This window comes from Chrysemys picta, chromosome 8 (genome assembly GCF_011386835.1).
Source record: "Chrysemys picta bellii isolate R12L10 chromosome 8, ASM1138683v2, whole genome shotgun sequence".
Lineage (NCBI taxonomy): Eukaryota > Metazoa > Chordata > Testudines > Emydidae > Chrysemys > Chrysemys picta.
The window spans coordinates 67,938,231-67,961,646 of record NC_088798.1 but is presented as its reverse complement, the minus strand read 5'-3'; the positions used below and the strand labels follow the sequence as shown (position 1 = coordinate 67,961,646).

The 23,416-nt window shown below is 45.8% G+C and overlaps 1 long non-coding RNA gene across 1 annotated transcript; it reads right to left on the bottom strand.

Moving 5' to 3' along the window:
- Positions 1–987: 987 nt before the first annotated feature.
- On the bottom strand, positions 988–10,205 carry LOC135973120 (uncharacterized). Its single transcript, XR_010589815.1, has 2 exons — positions 4,349–10,205; positions 988–3,733 (listed from the first exon to the last, which is right to left on the bottom strand). It is a non-coding gene; the product is annotated as an uncharacterized LOC135973120 (long non-coding RNA).
- Positions 10,206–23,416: the final 13,211 nt, after the last annotated feature.

Genomic DNA, 23,416 nt, shown 5'->3' with positions numbered 1-23,416 from the left:
TGCCCCAGATCCCCAAGTGGCCCCCTCAAGGATTGAACTCACAACCCTGGGTTTAGCAGGCCAATGCTCAAACCACTGAGCTATCCCTCCCCTTAATAGACCATCAACACATATCACGTCTGAGATACAAATACTTACCCAACATTCATAACTTCAGATACAGTGATGACACATGGATTTAATCAGGATAATCATACTTGACAGATTGTAGCTTTTCCAGTGACACCTTACATGATACACTTTGTATCAGATTTAGTGCAATTGTGCAACAGTGGTAACAACAATGATATAAATGGTCATCTTTAATCATACAGCATCACACATGGTCTTAAAGTTAAGCACATGCTTAAACACTTTCCTGAACTGAGGCTTCTGAATCAGAGATTTCTTACTCTGAAGAGAAAAAGATTAGTGAATATATTACTGGTGAGCAATTCCAGATCAACAGCCACTAGGACTAGAGCTGAGTGAATAATTTGTAACTAATAGCGTTTGTTCAATTTAATCTTTTTCTCTCTTTGCAAAATACCTGTGTGCTGTGGAGGGTGGCCACTCTTCCTTTCCCATTGGACATTCCGGTACTTCCATGAATGGTGTGACCCTTCCCCCACTGGCATGACCTTGTACATACAGTGTCTACGAGGTAACGCCACATGGAGGACATGATTTTGAAGTGCTATTTTGTGTGTGAGGTCACACTGGTGGGGATGATGTGGCATGCTTTTCAAAATGGTGTCCCCTCTCTGATACTGGACAAAGCCATGTCTGGTTTTGTCTCAGTGCCGGATGGGGACAAACCACCCCAAAAGAGGACTGTCTGGACGAATGGCCTGCCTAGTGCCTGATTGCGCAATTCTGAAATAGATCTTTTCCACAATGATTTGTGACTGTCTTTCAGGTTCTCCCCATGTAAACAGTATGGAAACAGCTTCTCCCTAGCTAACAGTAGCAGCTCTGCTGTGTCGGAGAAAAACAGAGTTCTCACTATTTGTTTAGGTAAAGCAAGTCAGATGCTTTATTAACTCTCACAATTGCGCAGAGGGAGAGAGCTAAGCAGGTCTCTCAACAGGTAAACAATTACAGCAAGCATTTATACCTTTTGTTACAGACAATAATGAGCAACAGTTGCATTTTGTTTATACATAGGTCATTCTGATATCTTGTTTTGCTCACTAATGTAGACTCTTAGTCTACATTCCATATTATCTACACAAGGTTGCAACAACTTCTCACACAGTTCTTTCCCACTCGCCTCACACATTCCTCGCTTCTACAAATCTCGCGTTATTAGGGTTACAGTTAGCCTAACTCTTGCTAACGAACTGTCATGCATTGCATCCCCTTCCTGTCAGTTCTTTCTCTGCTTCCACATCCCCCCCTTTTGTACTACTAGTACAACAAACATTTTCAAATCTCTATTTGCATTAAATCTCGGAATTCAGATTCTACATCAGATGCTTCAACCTTAGGGGTTCTGATTGGATGTAATGACAATGCATGATGAGCATGGACATGAAAGGTATTACTATTATTACGTCCTTTACAACAACAATAACATACTCCTGCACAACACAAGCAATAACATTCCCATAGCGATAATATGATGGGGTTGTTGTACAGCCTAAGTCATATAACACAATACATCATACTTAGTACATAAGGTGGATACTCTATAAGCTGTCTGACAGGCATACTTTTTCACTTGATACATATTTTGAAGCATGTGAATTTGCCCTTGTACTTGAGAGATTTTCTGAATCTCTGGTAACAGTGAAAACAAATTTTAAAATCGATCAGGTACTAAACTAGTCCAATTAAAGGGTATCTGGAACCTAAGGACTACTTGCAAAATTCTATCTGCAGGCCAGTAAATAATATGATTGCCTGCAGTGATAATGAGATTAAAATGTATGTCTTGCAATGTGGTGGCTTTAACATACACACAGCTATCATTAGCTTAAAAAAATAAGTGTCCTGTCAGGGTAGTTCCTTGTCCCCTACCCTCCCAGCAAACGTAGTCATGAAGAGTAACAACTTCTCTTGGCTTCAGTTTACGGATACACTGAAGCTGTGTGGGTTCTAACGTCCATTGACTCCCTAACCCCATCCAAATGTCAGATGTAATCCCAGGAGCACTGACTAAAAATCGATTGGGCATACCAGGAGGTCTAATTTCCCAGATGTCTCGGTGAATTACCCAATCCCACATGCATCCTCCCCATGGACCCGGCAGGATTCGGTATGTGGGAGCCCACCCCCCCCCCCCAACCGGTCCATATGCTTGGAAGGAGCACTGAGAATGTCCACACTTCCACCCAGAAAGTTTCCAAGTATGTCTCCATGGCCACAGATCAGATGGTACTCCTGATGTGTCTGTAAGGGCAGTGGGCCAAGCCTGATGCTCTAGATCATTCCAAATGGCCATTAGCTGTTCATTCAGGAAATCCTGACTTCTGAACATGCTAGATCCCACTGCAATGCTTCCCAGCCTCAGTGATATTCAATACCATCTCTGTCAGCAACTTCTGGGTCATTGAACTAAGGGCAGAAATAACATGTAACTCATCAACTCCAGCCTGTACCTGGGTTAGTTGTGCTCCAGAAACAAGGCCAATGGCCTTCTCTAGTTGCCCCAATTTCTCATCATGTTCTTGGTTCTTAAAAATATTCCAAACTGCTGCTGCATTATTGGCCCCATCCCAAAGGGATCCGGTCAAGTCTCTCTTCTTTCTAGAGGAAATAACCCAAGCCCTCTGTTGTGCTAATCTAATGGCAGCCCCCTGTGAGCAATTTGGGTATGTAGAGGTAATCTGGAAACTGGATAAGGGCAATACATGCTGAAGGACTTATCCAAAACACAGGGCGCAGCCTGTAGAATAAACCCCAAAATCCAATCAATACCACGTTCCCAAGCATGGGTCCCACAAGTTTCTTCCTGCCAGTGTATAATTCTTTGTTTCTTCACCAGGGTCAGTTCTTAATGTCTCTTGTAGTCAGGAATCCCTGGACTTTGTGGTTTCAATGAAGCAAGTGTTCCTTCTTCTCTTTTCCTGAAACAGTGTGGTTAGCATCATACAGGGGAGAGGTTACTAGCACATCACCCTGTAATGGTTTTGCTTCTTCTAGAAAAATCCAGAGGCACAGTAGGTCTGTCAGTGGACAAGGGAGAGGTTACTAGCACTTCACCTTGTCTTTTTTTTTCTTTCTTTCTTTTTCCTGCTGTCCAGAAGACACAGCAGAGCTAGAAGGAGAAATAGGCTTATCATCAGTCGGAGAGTTCTCCCGAGGTGGAGGGGTCTTTTTACAGTGAGAAGCATGGGTCCAGGCAGGTAGTCCTTGGCACTTCACAGTAGTGGTGGTGGTGGTTAACAGGACTTGGAAAGGGCCTTTCCAGTGTGGAGCCAAAGGAGTCTTTCGTTGATGGACTTTACGTAGACTCAGTCTCCTTGTTTCAATGAATGGCAGGGCTGCTAGGGTCTTTGGGTAGCACTTCTTTTATCTGTGAGAAAAGAAACCTAACACATTTCATTAATGCCTGGCAGTGTTTTGCAGATCTCATAGTTGCTTGGGCACATTCAGGCCCCCCTTTTCTTGGCTATCAGCCAAGTCTTAGCTGTGGGCAGTGTCCTTGGATGGTGCCAGCATCTTATCTTTGGACTGAGCTTGCTAGCTATTTTTCCTCAGTTAACTCGTTCTGTTCTTTTTCCTTCTCCCCTTCTTGGCTTCTTTTAACCTACAAAGGAAACTTCCACTCTTCACTTATACACCTTTTCCCAACAATGAACACATACACATTGCCATTATACAGTACATTAGTCTTATTATTCAATGTATGCCATGTACACCCTTCCAGTAAAATAACTTTATTACAGAGCTTTGGACCAACAAACCAGGACAAGCACACCCACTTTTGAGGAGTCCACTCGGTACAACCTCAGGTGTCCAATAGCTTTCCTCCCTCCCCAGCCCTCTGGTTAGAAATCTGAGGTAGCCAGAAAGATCCAATGGGCAATATGGGGAGTGGGTTAACCTTCCATGTCCTTGCTTCCAAAGACTGTTGGTATGCAAATTTTAACAACAATATTTTTCAATTAAAAAAATCTGGCCAATGAAGTTTTTTTTTTTTTCTTAAGCAAATGTATTAGACTTTAGTATATCACATTTTCCTGATTTATCCAAACACTTTTTGTATTCCAAGTTGAATAAAACAAGTATCTGCTTTTTGATTTAACCCTTCTATTTAATTTTGAACTCGACTGTCTTATGAAAATATTAAACCCAACAATTCTGGCCACAAGACAAACACCACAAGACAGGACAAAGAACACAAAAATAATTCCTATTGTACCAGTAAATGCATGGTACATTGAATGCTGTTCAGCTGGCATCAGTTTTCTCTGATGATCTGAAAGACAAAAGAACAGAGGTCTACCCCTTCTGGGCAGTCAGTCATTGCTTAAAATATTTCCTTTATATACACATACTCTTGTTGATTTTAGACAAAACAGAGGAATTACCCCATATTTCCTTGTATTTGTTTCATAGGCAGCCCAGGTTTCAGTGGCTTCTACCTTATTAGTTAGAAAATTGCATTAATACAGATGCTTTCTGGCTTGCTTCCAGATCCAAAGCTATCCACAGCTTAAAGATTCTTACTTAAGAAGTCACAATTAACTTTCCCAGACTTTTGATTGCCTTTTACTTCTAACTCCTGCTTTCAAACACCCAGTGATCTGAAAGAGACGACACAACCTATATTGGTAGGTTTGCATTTCTTTTACCTCTGCTACAATATACACTGCACATGTTCTGGGGAAAATGCACATCCTATCCACAATTCAATTTCCACAACACTAGCCACATCAATTTCTACACAAGGTGTAACTGTTTCTTTTGTGCTTACAAAATCTCCATGCACCCCTAGTAAAGTGATAGCTCGACCACACAGAGCCAGGGGCACTGTCCTTCTCTCTCTTTTTACCAGATCTTTTATCTGCTATTTTGTTACCCAAAAACAAATTCAAATCTTTATTCTTTCCTGAACACCGGGTAAAGGCCATTTACTTAACATATAATTCAAAGGGCTATCCTTAGAGGGTTTTACCAGAGACCCACCCATCTGCCTGCTGATACTCTAACAGAGAATTACACAGAGAACAGAGGGAATTATGGCCTAATAGGATCCTATTACAGGAATTTCTATTAATACTGACCGCTACAGGGGATGGGACAGAAGGATCCCAATTCAACCTCAGAGCTTCATTGCACGCGATGGCTTCCACTCTGAGGAATTACAAATGAGAGGCTCAGTTCCGTCCACACACCTAACACCTAAATGTATAAGACAGAAATTCATTAACCGGAGTCGCCAGTAACTGTCACCAAAATATCGGGTCCACCTAGCTGAGAGCCAATAACAGCCAGACAGGGATAAGGAAGAGTTGCTTTATTCTGCAGAAGAAAGGAGAGCCTTGCACCTTGGTACAAAGACTCTGTCTTACACACATTTTACCATTTCAATTATTATCCTGGGGATTTGAAATCCCCATGCTTATAATTACTTACTCCTTTCCTTCCACTATGCCCTCAAAGTTTCCAACCTGTTCTCCAATCTCTCAATCTATTGCCTGCCCGCTTGGGCCCGATCCTGCTTTTCTCGCTGAACCGTCTCTTCCATGGGCACCAGCTTTTTCACTACCAATTTAGATAGGAGGGTGGGCTTCTCAACTAGCCCCCACCTTTCCTGGTCTCTTCTCTTAAACATTCTTACTCACAAGGCTACCCGAGTCCTCCCTCGTGAGGCTTGCCACTTGGGCAAAACGCATGACCCATTGGCATTTAACTATTCAATTTTCTCTTGTGGCAAACACACTGCTCTTACAGCATATGCAACCACAAATGGTTAAATTCTGACAAGTCCCTGAAGGACCGGTACTTGCTTAGCCAGTGCTTCCTTTTCTGCCTGGAAGTCCTGTCTCAAGGCTTGCAACATGCCCTGGGCGTAGGTTTGAGTTGCTGCCTGGTTCATGATCTATGCTCTTAATTGCTCAATTCTAGTTATCAAGTACACAACTCTTCCCTTTTCTCCAACTTCTCTATTGCCCAGTCTTGCTACGACTGGGGTAGATCCACCTGACACCCTTCCCGGTCAACCGGGGTGGAGAGAGGAATGCTAAATCCCTCTCCGGTTCTCAGACTTACTGCGGCTGAGAGTAGGCACACTTTCATACTCACACACGTACGTCCAGACTGGCCACGTCTGTGTATAACGTTCAGAGAAGGTGCTGTGCAATCTCCAACTTGCTTCCTCTCTTGGGAGGGCAGTTCTTTTACACCCTGAGGTCTCCTGGGGCGTCTTTTCAGTGATTCCAGTCCAGGCCGGCTGCCCGTGGCTTCTTCAGCTTCCCCAAACCACGCCAGCTCCAGGGTCGCAAAGGCAGACTGTTGGATCTCACTGGACAGTTAAGCTTTGCAAATGTAATCTCAGCACTGTAACTTGTATTGCCTTTGTCTATATTTTTTCACAGTCAGCTGGGGCCGAAAGCAGTTTTTCTTTGTACTTAGCCTGGTCTGCATTGATTCTTGACCTTGAATGCAGATTAACTTTCTCTTTATCTCTGGACCAAGCTGAATTTCAAATTAACCCGTTCCTTTCCTCAATAGACAAATTGCTCCCATTGTGTGTCAGAGGCTTTTTTGTGATTAAAAGCTCCTCTGAGATGTATGATCTTATCTAGATTGAAGGTACCTTCTAGTGGGCATTGTTTAGATGAATTTTCACGCATGTAATGATTCCAATTCTCTAAATACCTGCAGGTTTTAGTACCATAATGTACGTACATGAAATAAGCTGGGGTACCCTTAGTGGGTGAGAGGGAATCCTTAGACTGTCCCCCACCCATTTTCCAATCACACACACAGGGAGGAGGATGCCCTGTCCGCACTAGCGGCACATAAACTAAGGATCTCTCCCTACAGGGTATTCACACAGGCGAGACTAACGAGGATGGCCACGACCCTCCTACACCTCCCTTCAGCAAAGAGCGTCGGCTAGTCTCAGAGAGACGGCGCCGCTTACTCTGTTGCATCCAATGAGATGATCAGACTGTCAGTGGCTCACACGGAGAGGAAAAGGGGAGGGAAGATGGGTTCACACACTCCTAGACCCAGGTAGCCTCCTCGCCGGACGATGCCAGGCCGAGTTAGCCCACCGTGGGTCGGATCTCCTAAAAGATCCTCTAGTTACTGGGCTTGCGTTAGAGTAGTTCTGGTCACGAGCCAAAAGACTTCGCAGAGTACTCTGGGCGTCTTCCGGTAACACTCAATTCACACTGGTGTACACACACACACACACACACACACACACACACACACACCAAGGCCTTATTCCAGGTACTATTCCCAAGTACCTCCAGGTACTATTCCCAAGTACCTCGATGCATCACTCGAGGCGGTAAAAACCCCTCCTGAGGCGGTAACAACCCCTCAACACCGGTGCATACCTATGCACCTCGCATATGCATACAGGGGGCGGCAACAATTCCCCTAAGCCGCTCAGCATCTGACCTTGCTGCACAGTCAATAAGTTCGGATGGCGTGACCCCAACAGGGACAGACGGCCCACGGACAGTCCTCCTCCGACACCCCAATAGAGATTTCAAAAGGTCTCCTACCTCTATTGTGGCGCCATGGGGTTCAAAGGGGAACGATCCGTAGCAGCTGCCGGTGCCTCTGCGGGCGTTGCCATCCCGGACGAGCCCCCAAATTGTCGGAGAAAAACAGAGTTCTCACTATTTGTTTAGGTAAAGCAAGTCAGATGCTTTATTAACTCTCACAATTGCGCAGAGGGAGAGAGCTAAGCAGGTCTCTCAACAGGTAAACAATTACAGCAAGCATTTATACCTTTTGTTACAGACAATAATGAGCAACAGTTGCATTTTGTTTATACATAGGTCATTCTGATATCTTGTTTTGCTCACTAATGTAGACTCTTAGTCTACATTCCATATTATCTACACAAGGTTGCAACAACTTCTCACACAGTTCTTTCCCACTCGCCTCACACATTCCTCGCTTCTACAAATCTCGCGTTATTAGGGTTACAGTTAGCCTAACTCTTGCTAACGAACTGTCATGCATTGCATCCCCTTCCTGTCAGTTCTTTCTCTGCTTCCACAGCTGAATATCTCCCCCACTTCTGCTCTAACACAGGGGCCAGGCAGTGACCCCAGTGCAGACAGCACAGAGGGGGTAATCCCCCACAGACCCTTCCAGGCCAGGTCTCCTGATACCCCAATGCCTTGGCTGCCTGCTCATGTACCTCTTTGTCCTTGCTGATCAAAAGACTCCCTACCCAGCTTGGTTATGGGCTTAGTGCCAGCTGGCTCATTTAGTCATTTCCGACCTGCTTAATTGATACACTTCAACTGATTGTCTGCTTATTGATTTAACTGCTCATCTGATTTCTAATCTGGTTACCCACTCAATTCCACTCCCCTGCCTTTGGACTCCACCCCCAATGAATTTAACGGATGCCCCACCCTGTTGATTACACGCTGATCAATTACAGTCTCATGGCTCAATCATCTAATCGTGTGTGACTGAGTCTGCTGTTGCTCTCCAGGTAGAACGAAGGGTCCCCGTCTCTGCCCAGAGGAGAGATCACTGTCAGTAACTCACAAGCACTGTGCAAACACAGTCAAGTGAAGTGAGCAGAAGAGCTGCCACATGTTTGAAGCTCCCCAGAGGAGAAGAGCGTGGGCGAATGCCTGCCTGCTGAGGGTACGGGCCAGAGGAGCTCAGTAAGACCTCAACTTCCAGCAGTGTTCCAGGGAACTGATTCTTTCTCTTCCTTTGAAGAGAGCAGGAAGCAGTTTGAGATTTGTCTTGTGGCTCCTTTGATTCAAGGTCACTCAACTTCAAAAGCTAAGCAAAGATCCTGGATGTGAAACTCACATGCTGTCAAGGATTTTGGAAACCCAGAGAGCGTCTGTCAGTCACAAGGTTGTCAACCCCTGATACAGGCAGCCCTCTCCCTGACAGCACCCCCCAGATAGCACTGGTCTACAATTTTTGAGAAGTCGTCTGCTTCTGAGATAAAATGTGCTATTTATTATGTATTTTGATGTGCTGAATTCAAATATGACCATTAAAACAACTGATTGGCTACTGTTTCTAAGATATTTAAGTTTTTACATTTTATGTCTATGTATATTGTGTAGATAGTAGAGTTTTAATCATAAATTGTAAACCTAGGTCTTTTCATGTGTTTATGGTTGCTTTACGTGATAATATTTCACCTGTCCTGTTTATGTAACACTTTAAAAATCAGCAGAAGGGTTATATAAATAAAATGTATTATGAAACAAAAGGCAAAAAACTATTATGTACATAGTTTAGTCCTATTCAGTGTCTACTCGGTGCTTCTTGGCTTGTCTCTTGTATTCATTAAATGGAGCATCTCTTGTCACTGTCCAGCAATAGTCTGCAAGCATTGATGGGCTTCATTTGCCCTGATAGCGTTTCTTCATTGTTGCAATGTCCTGGTGAAATTGCTTGCCGTGCTCGTCGCTCACTGCTCCGCAGTTCGGTGGAAAAAAAATCTAGATGAGAGTGCAAAAAATGTATCTTTAGTGACATGTTGCAACCAAGGCTTTTGTATGCCTTGAGGAGGTTTTCCACCAACAACCTGTAGTTGTCTGCCTTGTTGTTTCCGAGAAAATTTATTGCCACTAACTGAAAGGCTTTCCATGCTGTCTTTTCCTTGCCATGCAGTGCATGGTCAAATGCATCATCTCGAAGTAGTTCACGAATCTGAGGACCAACAAAGACACCTTCCTTTATCTTAGCTTCACTTAACCATGGAAATTTTCCACTGAGGTACTTGAAAGCTGCTTGTGTTTTGTCAATGGCCTTGACAAGGTTCTTCATCAGACCCAGCTTGATGTGTAAGGGTGGTAACAAAATCTCCCTTGATTCAACAAGTGGTGGATGCTGAACACTTTTCCTCCCAGGCGCCAATGATTGTCGGAGTGGCCAATCTTTCTTGATGTAGTGGGAATCTCTTGCACGACTGTCAAGGCTGTATCCCCACTTTGAACTTTAGGGTACAAATGTAGGGGCCTGCATGAAAACTTCTAAGCTTAACTACCAGCTTAGCTCTGGTCCGCTGCCACCATCCCAAGGCTAATTTCCTTCCCTGGATATCCTTGAGAGACCTTCACCAATTCCCTGGTGAATACAGATCCAAACCCCTTGGATCTTAAAACAAGGAGAAATTAACCGTCCCCCCTCCTTCCTCCCACCAACTCCTGGTGAACACAGATCCAATCCCCTTGGATCTAAAACAAGGAGAAATTAACCATTCCCCTCCTTCCTCCCACCAACTCCTGGTGAATCAAGATCCAAACCCCTTGGATCTTAAACAAGGAAAAATCAATCAGGTTCTTAAAAAGAAGGTTTTAATTAAAGAAAAAGGTAAAAATCATCTCTGTAAAATCAGTATGGAAATTAACCTTACAGGGTAATCAAACTTAAAGAGCTCAGAGGACTCCCCTCTAGTCTTAGGTTCAAAGTACAGCAAACAAAGATAAACACTCTAGTAAAAGGTACATTTACAAGTTGAGAAAACAAAGGAAAACTAACACGCCTTGCCTGGCTATTTACTTACAAGTTTGAAATAGGAGAGACTTGTTTAGAAAGATGCGGAGAACCTGGATTGATGTCTGGTCCCTCTCAGTCCTGAGAGCGAACACACTCCCAAACAAAGAACACAAAACAAAAGCCTTCCCCCCCCCCCAAGATTTGAAAGTATCTTGTCCCCTTATTGGTCCTTTAGGTCAGATGCCAGCCAGGTTACCTGAGCTTCTTAACCCTTTACAGGGAAAAGGATTTTGGAGTCTCTGGCCAGGAGGGATTTTATAGTACTGTACACAGGACAGCTGTTACCCTTCCCTTTATAGTTATGACAACGACTATCCCATTCACAGAGAAAACAGCAGTACTTTGTGTATCCAGTCTGCAGACCAAGCAAGAGAGCAACAACCTTCAAATCGCCACAAAGCTGCCACTGATGTTGGTCATAGTTTATGCACCTCAAAAGTTGTTTCATGTTGTCATAGGTTTCCTTCATATGGACTGCATGACCAACTGGAATTGATGGCAAAACATTGCCATTATGCAGTAAAACAGCTTTAAGACGAGTCTTAAATCAATGAACAGTCTCCACTCATCTGGATCGTGAACGATGTTGAGGGCTGCCATCACACCATCAATATTGTTGCAGGCTAGGAGATCACCTTCCATGAAGAAGAATGGGACAAGATCCTTTTGACGGTCATGGAACATGGAAACCCTAACATCACCTGCCAAGAGATTCCACTGCTGTAGTCTGGAGCCCAACAGCTCTGCCTTACTCTTGGGTAGTTCCAAATCCCTGACAAGGTCATTCAGTTCATCTTGTGTTATGAGGTGTGGTTCAGAGGAGGAGGATGGGAGAAAATGTGGGTCCTGTGACATTGATGGTTCAGGACCAGAAGTTTCATCCTCTTCCTCTTCCTCGTCTGACTCAAGTGAGAATGATTCTGGTGCATCAGGAACCGGCAGTCCTTCTCCGTGGGGTACTGGGCGTATAGCTGATGGAATGTTTGGATAATGCACAGTCCACTTTTTCTTCTTTGACACACCTTTCCCAACTGGAGGCACCATGCAGAAGTAACAATTGCTGGTATGATCTGTTGGCTCTCTCCAAATCATTGGCACTGCAAAAGGCATAGATTTCTTTTCCCTGTTCAACCACTGGCGAAGATTTGTTGCACAAGTGTTGCAGCATATATGTGGGACCCACCTCTTGTCCTGATCTCCAATTTTGCAGCCAAAATAAAGGTGATAGGATTTCTTAACCATAGTGGTTATATTGCGCTTTTGTGATGCAAAAGTCACTTCACCACAAACATAGCAAAAGTTATCTGCACTGTTCACACAAGTACGAGGCATCTCTGCTCACTTTGGCTAAACAGAAATGTGTCCCTTTGCAAAATCAAACACTGACAAATAAGAGAGCACGACACTGTATGATTTCTAGAGCTGATATAGGGCAATTTGTTCAGCAGAGTGATGTAAGTTTCATTATGACTGCATCATCCATGACTTCTAGGAATAACATGATGCAATTCATATCATGTATGACGCAATACCAGCTTCAGATTGCATCATTCATTGTTTTGCCTAAAAAGCAAGTACTGTCCAAACCCAGTCATAGATTTATTCATAGATCCAGTCAAAGATGTATTTTAGTCATTTCTGGTTTAAATTGAGATCCCTTCCCTTTATAACTCACTTATCCTCCGCCATTCCCAAGTCAAGGGTCGTATATACTGACCCAATAGCATATCTTGAAAACTAGAGCCAATCAACAATTTTAAGCATCATTTTTGTTCTCAGTGACCCAGAATTAGTAAAGTTTGACTACATTTATTTCAGAAGCATTTTGGTTGTAGAGCAGTGTAGCAGGCTGCTCCCCTCACAGGCTCTCTTCTGACTCCTAGCTTTTACATGTCCCCGAACAACCCTTCTCTGAACCCAGCAGTTCTCCATCTCCCAGCAGGCACTGCAGGGGCAAAATAACACAAAGTTAGGGATGATGACCCGTGCAAACAGCACTGCCTGCATCTTCCATCCCACCACCCCCAATGCAAGGCAGCTCCCTGAAGCAGGGGAGCTGGGCTTTGGCAGGTGGCCTTGGGCTGCCTTGACAAGCTGGTGAAGTTTGTCTGAACATCATCAGCCCCTTTTCCACACCCATCCAATAAGCCTGGACAGCAGCCCCTCGAGCCCAGGAGAGCTAGTTGTTTCCCTGGAAGGACCCAGGAGTCTGCTAGAGGGTTATCTTCATCGTTCATTTAAATCCCATTCTCCCTTCGAGTCCCACCCCTGCAATGCCAGTTCTTTTTCACTTCCTGTCCTAGGCAACTGCTGCTGTGCCTGCACACTCTTCCACAGCTTCTGCACTGCACCCAGCGTGGCTGCAGCTCCCTGATGAGGGAGGTGATTCTTATACGTACATAGATTGTAAAGTGCTTTGAGATGAAAGGGGCTAGACAGCCAAGTAAAATGGTGAGAAATATCCTTACTTTGAGATTAGTTAGGAACTTCTCTCTGGCCCTCTCCCAGAAATCTTGGGGATGTTATAGACCATCATTGTGCTGCAGGAAGACACCTGAGATCATCAAGAAAAAGGTGACTTGCTGACACAGAGTCACTGTACCACATTTGTTCTAGCCACCAAATGTGGCGCTGACAAAAGGAATAAGAACAAATGTTTCCTGACCAAAGCACGCACTGAATGTGCCAGTATAGACTCTGCTCAAATGCTCAGCACATGCAGGACTTCTGCTGTGTTCAACTCTCGGAAGGCGTTTTCCAGTTGAATTTGCAGGCTGCTCTCCTTGGAGAGCGTGGCTTTATTTATGCTTCATGAACTTCCAGATAAAACTATTGATCAGTGTTGACCTTTTTTTCTCATTCTGGGCTCCTGGGCGTTTTCCATTTGATTGTCAAATATTAAAGCCAGGGACATTTCCTTCCATGAGTCTTCACTTCGGATCTTATCAAAGTTTTATAAAGAGTAGGGCCACAAAGGTCCTGTGGGTACCCAGGCCAACCCTTGCATTGTATGGGAGCTACAGTCCACAGCTGCCATAATTGTTCTTATGGTTAAGATCAGAAAGAGAAGCCAGTGTTCAGGTGCAGTGGGAAGTATGCTCTCTACCTTCTTTTCAGGTTCCAGAAAGATTGGCTCCCAAAGTAATTAAGATTGAAAGCAGGAAGGAGAAAAATGTAGCAAGGAAGTATAAAGTGAAGGAATGTAAAGTGAAGATTGCTCCACAGTGGGACAGAACTTTAGCCTTTACAGGGATTATCACTGTTATCAAGAAGGTGCGGTGGAATAGGTTATCCAATTGTCCTGGGCTTTTCCCCTCAAATCTGTTTTGTTCAGTGTTGTCCAAGATCTTGAAGGCATAGAGGGAGTGGCTTTATCTCCAAAATTTCAGAGCTCAAAAGTGTTCTTTTCCCCAGCATAGAAAAGTGATGTTCGATTTAAAACATAAATAGTTTTGCTGGAAGATTGCAGCATAACATGACTATTTCTTAGAATTAAAAATAACATATAAGAATCCAAAACCAGAGAGAGACAAAACAGGCTGCTCCCTGAAACAGGGAGGTACAACTCTTCCCTACAGAATCTCTCACTTGCAAGAAGGACCAGGAAAATTCAAAAAATGTAAAGTGCTAGATCATAATTTTAACCCAATTTTCAATACACCACAAAAGGTAGGAAGAAGCCAAAGATTATGCCCACGTTTCTGGCTGTTTGAAGCTTGAGATGATAGCAAGCCCTAACAGTGTGTTAATGGAAATGTGTCCATGAAATAAAAATCCATGGAAATAGTTTCTTTTTTGGATTTAAATATTCCCCTGAAGTGTTACTGTCTGAGAATGAGGAAGGGAAACTGACAAGACACATGAGTTCAATCAGTTAGTCTGTTTACAATTCCAGGCTGATAGAAATGTAAAGAGGAAAAAATAGTATAAAATGATGGAAGCAGATGAGACTTTTACAGTTTTGCACTTGCAATAACCTGAAATGTTGCTTGTTGCATGGATATGCTGATGACAGATACTTAAAATCCTCCAAAATGGAATTATTTAGTATGCTTTAAAAATGAAAGTGACATTTAATAAGTCTCCACACTGTTCCCGTACCTCTGAGAGAGACCCAGAAGGCATCTCATTCCCTGTAACTCAATAACATAAGTTGCACTCTCTCTCTCTCTCTCACACACACATCATGCATCTTTCTGAAATATTTAATAACTAGACCTACGTTTTTATGCAGATGTACTAGAGCTGCATGTGCAAACTGAGACATCTCCATGGAAATTGCTCTCCTGTTCCTATCCTGCATGTTTTGCTTCCACTGTCATCAGGGCCGGCTCCAGGCACCAGCGAAGGAAGTAGGTGCTTGGGGCGGCCAATAGAAAGGGGCGGCACATCCATCCGTGATTGGGGCGGCACATCTGGGTCTTTGGCAGCAATCTGGCAGTGGGTCCTTCACTCCCCTTCTTCTTCTTCTTCGGCGGCACTTCGGCGGCAGCTCAGTTGGGTTTTTCTTTTTCTTTTTTTTTTCTTCACCACTTGGGGCGGCAAAAAAGCTGGAGCCGGCCCTGACTGTCACAGCTCTGTTTCCACAGCTGAACATGAGCTCCCAGTGTTTTACTGTGGCCAAATGAGCTAATGTGATCCTGGGATGCACAAAAAGGGGACTCATGACTAGGAGCAGAGAGGTTATTTTATCTCTGTACTTGGCACTGATGCAACCACTGCTGGAATCCTGTGTCAAGTTCTAGTGTCCACAATTCAAAAAGGATGTTGATAAATTGGAGAGTGTTCAGAGAAGAGCCATGAGAATAATTAAAGGATTAGAAAACCTGCTTTATAGGGATAGCCTCAAAGAGCTCAATCTATGTAGATTAACAATGAGATGGTTAAGGAGTGATTTGATTACAGTCTGTAAGTATCTACACAGGAAACAAATATTTAATAATAGGCTCCTCAGTCTAGCAGAGAAAGGTGTAATATGATCCAGTAGCTGGAAATTGAAGCTAGACAAATTCAGACTAAAAATAAGGCACACATTTTTTAACAGTGAAGGTAATTAATCACTGGAACAATTTCTTAAGGATTGTGGTGGATTCTCCATCACTGACAATTTTTTAAATTAAGATTGGATGTTTGTCTAACAGATCTGCTCCAGGAGTTATTTGGAGCAGGTCTCTGGTCTGTGCTATACAGGAGGTCAGACTAAATGATCACAATGGTCCCTTCTGGCCGTGGGATCTATGAATGGTTTCATTGTCTTGAGCATTAGGATTAAAAATTCTTGTACTTGCTTGGCTCAGAAGATAGGAGGGGTTGTGGGAAAGAGACAACTAGAAACACAGGAACTTCCAGACAAGATCAGACCTATGGACCTGTGATGGGGCAGAGTGGCCCCGCACTGGTACCGCAGGGGTTAACCCTTCTTTCCTAGCAGAGGAAGCCATGCCCCGGAAGCTCTTCTGGGCATGCTCCAACTGGACAACAGGTATAAAAGCCTGCAGAACAGCTCAGACTAGGCTGACTACTGGAGAAGAAGGAGGCATGCTGCTAGCTCCTGAGAAGGGAGAATCTATACACCAGGATCCAGAGGCCAGCCAAGCTGGGACACTCCCTGATAGAGGATGTCACAGGAGGAGAACAGACTGGAGGACCCCCTGCAGCAGAGAACCTGGCATTTATGGTAGGAAGTGACCCAGGGGAACTATAGAGGCAAATGGCGTTAGAGCCGCATAGGTGCTTGGTGTGTTGCAGGTGGATGGATCCCTGCTGAGCGGGTGGCAAGGGGAGCTTGCCACTAACAGGGCCCTGGGTCAGGACCCAGTGAAGAGGGCGGGCCTGAGTTCCCCTACCCCCTGAACTGTGAGGAATCCTAGGGGCTCTGGCCTCTAGACTGCACTACCCCACTTGTGAGGGGGATTGTATGGACTCTGGCCACTAGGCTGCTCAGCTCCCACGTGGGGGAGTGAGTTGTATGGACTCCGGCTGCTAGGCTGCGCTACCCCGCTTGTGAGGGTGATCGTATGGATTCCGGCTGCTAGGCTGCACTACCCCGCTTGCAAGGGTGATTGTATGGACTCCGGCTGCTAGGCTGCACTACCCCGCTTGCGAGGGGGGATCGTATGGACTCTGGCTGCTAGGCTGCGCTACCCCACCAGACAGGGGTGATAGTGGGGAAGGAGGCCAATAGGCCACAACCGGATGCCCACAGAGAGGTGGGCGCAGGAACTTGAGAGTGGCAAGGCGCCGACACCCCATCCTACCCCTGCCATTCTAGCTATTCCGGAGTCAAAGAGGGAAAGGTGACTAATTTGTTGGTAGCAGAGCCGGATCCTGGCTTGTGGCCCTTAGTGAGCTGGTCTCAGCTGCATATGTCACTAATGTTTTACAAGTTCTCTGCTAGATGGAAGTCATGTCAGTCCTTTCTGATTATGCTGCTGGTGAAATGATTATCCCCACTGAGTATAGCTGTTCTTCTCTCCTCCACTTACAGAGGAGGAACTGGCATCCCCAGGCTGGCAGGCATGTCAGTTCTTATGTGTCTGCACTGACCTCACAAGTTTGGGAGCACTCATTCTCCATTTATTCAGGGCTGGAGACTGTTTCCTTATAATGATATGCAAAGAGACTATTATCTGCTTCTAGCCTTGCTGGGAAATATGTTGCAGTAACCTAGAGCAGTATGGGGAGGTAAGGGGTGGAATGCCTCAGGGTTTAGCTCATCAATCCCATTGCTCTAGGACAGGCTGAGAAGCCAGAATTCCTCCAGGAGACCCCATAGCAGCACATCCTCCTCTGCACCCCACAATGCAGGCTACGCCTTAAAGACCCCAGCTAGGGCTCAGAGTCCTTCCCTAGTGGAGAGCTGCTTTGGTCTGTTGTTTAATCGCACAGCTGAGTACAGTGCATGGAGGCTGGTGGCTCAGTGTCGGTGCTGCTCACAACACCCCATCCACCTATATGCTGCTTCATTCAGGGGTTCTTCTGGTAAAATGAATGCAACAGGAAGGTTGTACCTGGGACACAGAAGTCCTGAGTTCAAGTCCCTGCTCCACCAGACTACCCATATGACCTTGGGGAAATCATCTAGGGCTAGCTTTGTAAAAGGTGCAGATAGCTTCAATGGGAAACATCTTCCCAAATCCCACCAGGTGCCTATCTATTTAGATGCCTCAATAGCTTTAAAATTCTGGCCCTTAGTGTTCCTCTGCCACAGTTCTCATCTGTACAGGAAATAATCGTGCTGCCCTGCCATGCAGGGTGTCTGGGAAAATGCATTGAAGATTTGAAGTGCTCAGATACTACCATGGGCAATGTGATTAAAGGCACAGACAGAATCCAGCCCAAGTTTGGAGAGACCATGCTGGGAAAGCAGTGGTCAAAATCAGGGTCCAATATTTCCTTATGTTGATGTAGACTGAGAATAGAATGAGAGAAGTAGGAGATGGTGAGAGGCAGCATCAGGTCCATTTCCTCCACCAGCAGCTCCTTCAGTGCCCCTTCTCCTGGATCCTGGTTTCACTGCTTCAGCGGCTTGTGCTTTCCTGTTCTGTACACGTCTTGTGAGCTCAGTAATCGCTGCGCGTGCTGTTCCCTCCCTTCCCCAACAGTGTGCCCAAAGAGCTCCCTCGGTCCCAGCTGCTGGACTTCTCCCCGGCCGGTGTCTGGTCTGCATTTTCTACCATGGCTGTCACACAAGAAGTTCCATTTGGCTTGTAACGCAATGTAGTCAGAGCCACCGACACCCCCAGGCACATCTGTCAAACAGGTCCTTTGCAAATACTTCTGCTGATCGCTGTCACTGTTCCCTACTTGCACCTTGGCTTCCTAGCGGGTTGCCCCTCACCAATCACAAGCCTCTGGGTGTCTCCCAAGCAATCATTTGTGATGTCATAACCCGAGGGCATCAGAAAGGCAGGGCCAAGTTTGTCAGGGTAGGGAGTGACATGCAAAGGGGGCAGAAGGGGGCCTGGCAGGAGGGTGCCTGGGAAAGCAATACCTGGTGACTTTACCCTAGACCCACTCACAGCTACCTGGTGATGGTTTTCCATTCTGCCCCCTCTGCACCTTGTCACTGTCATTTCCATCACCTCTGACTATGCCCTGATGGCCAAAAGGCTCCATTATTCGATATTACCAAGTGGAGTGCTCACCTGGAACATCCCTTTAGCTAGCCCAGACTTTCACCCCACTGGGAGCTGAGGTCAGATTACACGTCAGAAAAGCATTTTGGCTTGACGTAGCTGACAGGTGTTGGTACGTGCGAGGAGTCCATTGGCTACAGCAATTGACTGAAATGCAAGCATAGGTAAGTGTATTTCTGGCTCTGTCAGTGACAGAGAAATCACCTAACCTCTCAAAGCCTGGGCCCCATGGACACTTACCTGCCCCATGGATATGCCATGAGTCAGTGAATGCTGGGAAATACCTTGTGAGCCAGAGATGAGAGGAGATAGATATTATTTTTTTTCAGATCTCCCACACCATTTCTGTGTATTTTGAGATCTTGTCCCTCCTCCCTGCCAGCTGCTTGATTTTTACTTTATTTGCCCTTTGCAGATGCAGTTCCTTGCTTTGAAAACAAAACAGCTGTTGCTACCCCCCTCTCCCATCCCTCCAGCTCCAGCAGCCACGTCCTAGTACACACTGCTTTACGGTGATGATCCTTTGCACCTTCCCTGTGAGAAGCTCCATGCCCGCTATTACTAGCCCCATATTGCAGCTGGAGAGATACAGGGACAGAAGTGTTTTGATTTGCAGAGAGCCCTCCCCTCCCACTGACTTCAGGAAAAGCTAAGAGTGCTCAGCACCATGGAGAATCAGGCCACTTGTATTGGGATGCCTGTATGTGGGCACCAAATTTGGAGCACCCAGGTTAGAAAACATTGATGCAAGTGCTTTGCAAAAGCCAGGGCTCCTGGTGCCCAGTCGTGTGTCTTTCCATTCTCTCCCTCTGGCTGGGCGCTTTTCCACAGGGCTTTCCACAGTAGCTGTGCCAGCTATTGGGGACACTGTTCCCTTTTGCAGCCATTCCTCTGTTAGAAAGCATAGGCAGCTTGGGAGCTGCTGCCTGGAGCAGGGTTATATTTAGCGTGTGTTTTGTTTTACCAGAGTGGATCCTGCCTGATTTGCAGTTGCTTTGGGTCCCATATTGGGGATGGCAGATTGCAGCTTCGAGCTGTTGAGGCAATAGCTAGATTTCACCTGGAGGCAGCAGGACACAGGGGAACTCAGCTAAAGATCATCACAAAAGAGCTACTATTTCCAGAATCAGAATAGTTATTACCAAGGAGAGTGGCAGTGGTAGCTTCTGTACTAGTCTTCATGAGCCCTTGAGGAACAGGACTGGCTGTGGGGCCAGAGCTGACAGGGAGCTAGAAAACTGGGGTGCTTGTAGGAGCATGTTCATGCCTAGCTCCAGTTCCTGGAAGAGTTTGTTCTGATTGTCTGCATCACTGATTGAATTTACACCATGTATCTATTTAGACAAGGAGTGTGAGGACGGGGTAAAGGTAATGATCAACTCCAGCTTGGTGCATGGCAGGAATTGTCAAATAGTGCTGATGTCTGCAGGCTTTTCAATGGAGTCAAGGCATAAGAGGAGAGAGAGAGTTGGGGAGATCAGAGAGCACAAGAGAGAAGTGGGAAGGGCAGGGAATATGCATCTAGAATAAAAGGAGACAACTGTACCTTACTTTTCCTTGGTGCCCAGTCTCACCTCCTCTCCTCTCCAAAGACAGTTCTTCTGAACCCGCCTCTCAATATAGCTGATGTATTAAGAGGAGGCCTAAGGAAGTTGTATGAACTCACACAGGAAAATGATAAAAGACAAAAACATCCTATCGCCTGTGGGTTTGTAGAGAGTGATCACTCTACATCTGACCTCTCAGTCCTTGTCCTCAAAGGAAACCTGCACAACACTTTCAAAAGCTCAGCCCAGGAGCTTACATTCATAACTTTGTTAGGGTATGTCTACACTACGAAATTAGGTCAATTTTATAGAAGTTGATTTTTAGAAATCGATTTTATACAGTCGATTGTGTATGTCCCCAGTAAGAGCATTAAGTCGGAGGAGTGCGTCCTCACTACCGTGGCTAGCATCAACTCACGGAGCAGTGCACTGTGGGAAGCTATCCCACAGTTCCTGCAGTCTCTGCTGCCTGTTGGAATTCTGGGTTAAGCTCCCAATGCCTGATGGGGCAAAAACATTGTCGTGGGTGGTTTTGGGTACATGTCGTCAGTCTCCCCTCCCTCCCTCCATGAAAGCAACTGCAGACAATCATTTCACGCCTTTTTTCCGGGGTTACCCGTGGAGACGCCATAGCACGGGCAAGCATGGAGCCCGCTCAGCTCACTGCTGCTGTTGCGAGCATTGTAAACACCTCGCGCATTATACTGCAGTATGTGCAGAACCTGGTTAAGATGGCAGCACAAGGACGATTGTGAGGAGGACACAGACGTTCCTGAAAGCATGGGATGTGGCAATTGGGACATCATGGTGGCAGTGGGGCTGGTTGATACAGTGGAATGCCGATTCTGGGCCCGGCAAACAAGCACAGACTGGTGGGACCACATAGTGTTGCAGGTATGGATGATTCCCAGTGACTGCGAAACTTTCGCATGCATAAGGCCACTTTCCTGGAACTCTGTGAGTTGCTTTCCCCCGCCCTGAAGCACAGGAATACCAAGATGAGAGCTGCCCTGACAGTTGAGAAGCGAGTGGCCTGGTGAAAACTTGCAACGCCTGACTGATTCAGTCGGGAATCAATTTGGAGTGGGCAAATCTACTATGGGGACTACTGTGATTCAAGTAGTCAATGCAATCATTAACATTCTGCTATCAAGGGTAGTGACTCTGGGAAATGTGCAGGTCATAGTGGATAGCTTTGGTGCAATGGGGTTCCCTAACTGTGGTGGGGCAATAGACGGAATGCATATCCCTATCCTGACACTGGACCACCTTGCCAACCAGTACATAAACCGCAAGGGGTACTTCTCAGTGGTGCTGCAAGCACTGGCGGATCACAAGGGATGTCTCCCCGACATCAACATGGGATGGCCGGGAAAGGTGCATGATGCTTGCAACTTTAGGAACTCCAGGCTGTTTGAGCAGCTGCAAGAAGTGACTTGCTTCCCAGACCAGAAAATTAATGTTGGGAATGTAAAAATGCCAATAGTTATCCTTGGAGACCCAGCCTACCCCTTGCTCCCATAGTTCATGAACCCATATACACAGACAGCCTGGAAAGTAGTAAGGAGCAGTTCAACTATAGGCTGAGCAAGTGCAGAATGGTGGTAGAATGTGCCTTTGGACGTTTAAAAGCTCGCTGGCGCTGTTTGCTGACTAGGTTAGACCTCAGCACAACCAATATTCCCATTGTTATTATTGCTTGCTGTGTACTCCATAATATCTGTGAGAGTAAGGGGGAGACATTTATGGTGGGGTGAGAGGTTGAGGCAAATCGCCTGGCTGCCAATTTTGAACAGCAAGACATCAGGGCGATTAGAAGAGCACAGGTAGGCGCGCTGCGCATCAGAGAGGCTTTGAAAACCAGTTTTATGACTGACCAGGCTATGGTGTGACAGTTGTGTGTATTTCTCCTTCATGCAAACCCGCCCCCTTTGTTGATTTTTAATTCCCTGTAAGCCAACCACCCTCCCCCCTTCGATCACAATTGGCAAAGGAAATAAAGTCACTATTGTTTTGAAACCATGCATTCTTTCTTTATTAATTTTAAAAAAAGGGAGATAACTGATAAGGTAGCCCGGGTGGGGTAGGGTCCGGTGGGGGAGGAGGGAAGGACAAGGCCACATTGCTTATTGTAGCCATACTACAAATCAAAACTGTTTGAATGACAGCCTGCTGTTGCTTGGGCCATCCTCTGGAGTGGAGTGGCTGGGTGCCTGGAGCCTCCCCCCTGCGTTCTTGGGAGTCTGGGTGAGGAGGCTATGGAACTTGGGGAGGAGGGCAGGTGGTTGTACAGTGGATGCAGCAGCAGTCTGTGCTCTTGTTGGCTTTCCTGCAGTTCCACCAGACACCTGAGCATGTCTGTTTGCTCCCCCATTAGCCTCAGCACTGCATCCTGCCTCTTCTCATCATGCTCACTTAATGCTTTCCTGGACTCTGCCACTGAATGCCTCCATGCATTCAGCTGTGCCCTATCAGTGCGGGAGGACTGAATGAGCTTGGAAAACATGTCATCACGAGTGCGTTTTTTTCCCCCCCACCTTCTAATCTGCGATAACCTCAGGGATGGAGATGATAGGGGGAGCATAGAATCATTTGCGGGATAAAAAGGGAGAGTAAAATTTAAGATGATACATTTCTGAGAACAAAAGGGAGTCTTTTTCACAGTGAATCAAGCAATTCACACCAGACAGCACTTGTGCTTTAGGTACAAGGTTGCATTTTGCCTTTTATATTGAGCACCTGCCAGTATGGTGACACAGCACACACTGGGCAACAGAATTCAGTTTCCAGGCAGCCATGGTAAGCCAAAGGGTACGTGGGTTTGGCTTCTAATGCCTTCATAACATGTGGGAATGTTTTCAAACTGCAGCACCCTCCTTTCCCATAGCAAGCAATGCCGGTTGGGTTTACCATTTAAAAGTAGGGGCTGCGGTTTTCAGGTGCATGTGCAGCACACACCTCCCTCCACTCCTCCGTGTGGCTGTTTGGGATGATCCCTTCACCCCTCCCCCCGCCATGTGGCTATTCTCAGGGATGATCCCTTTTAGCCAAGCAGAAACAGTCCAGCAT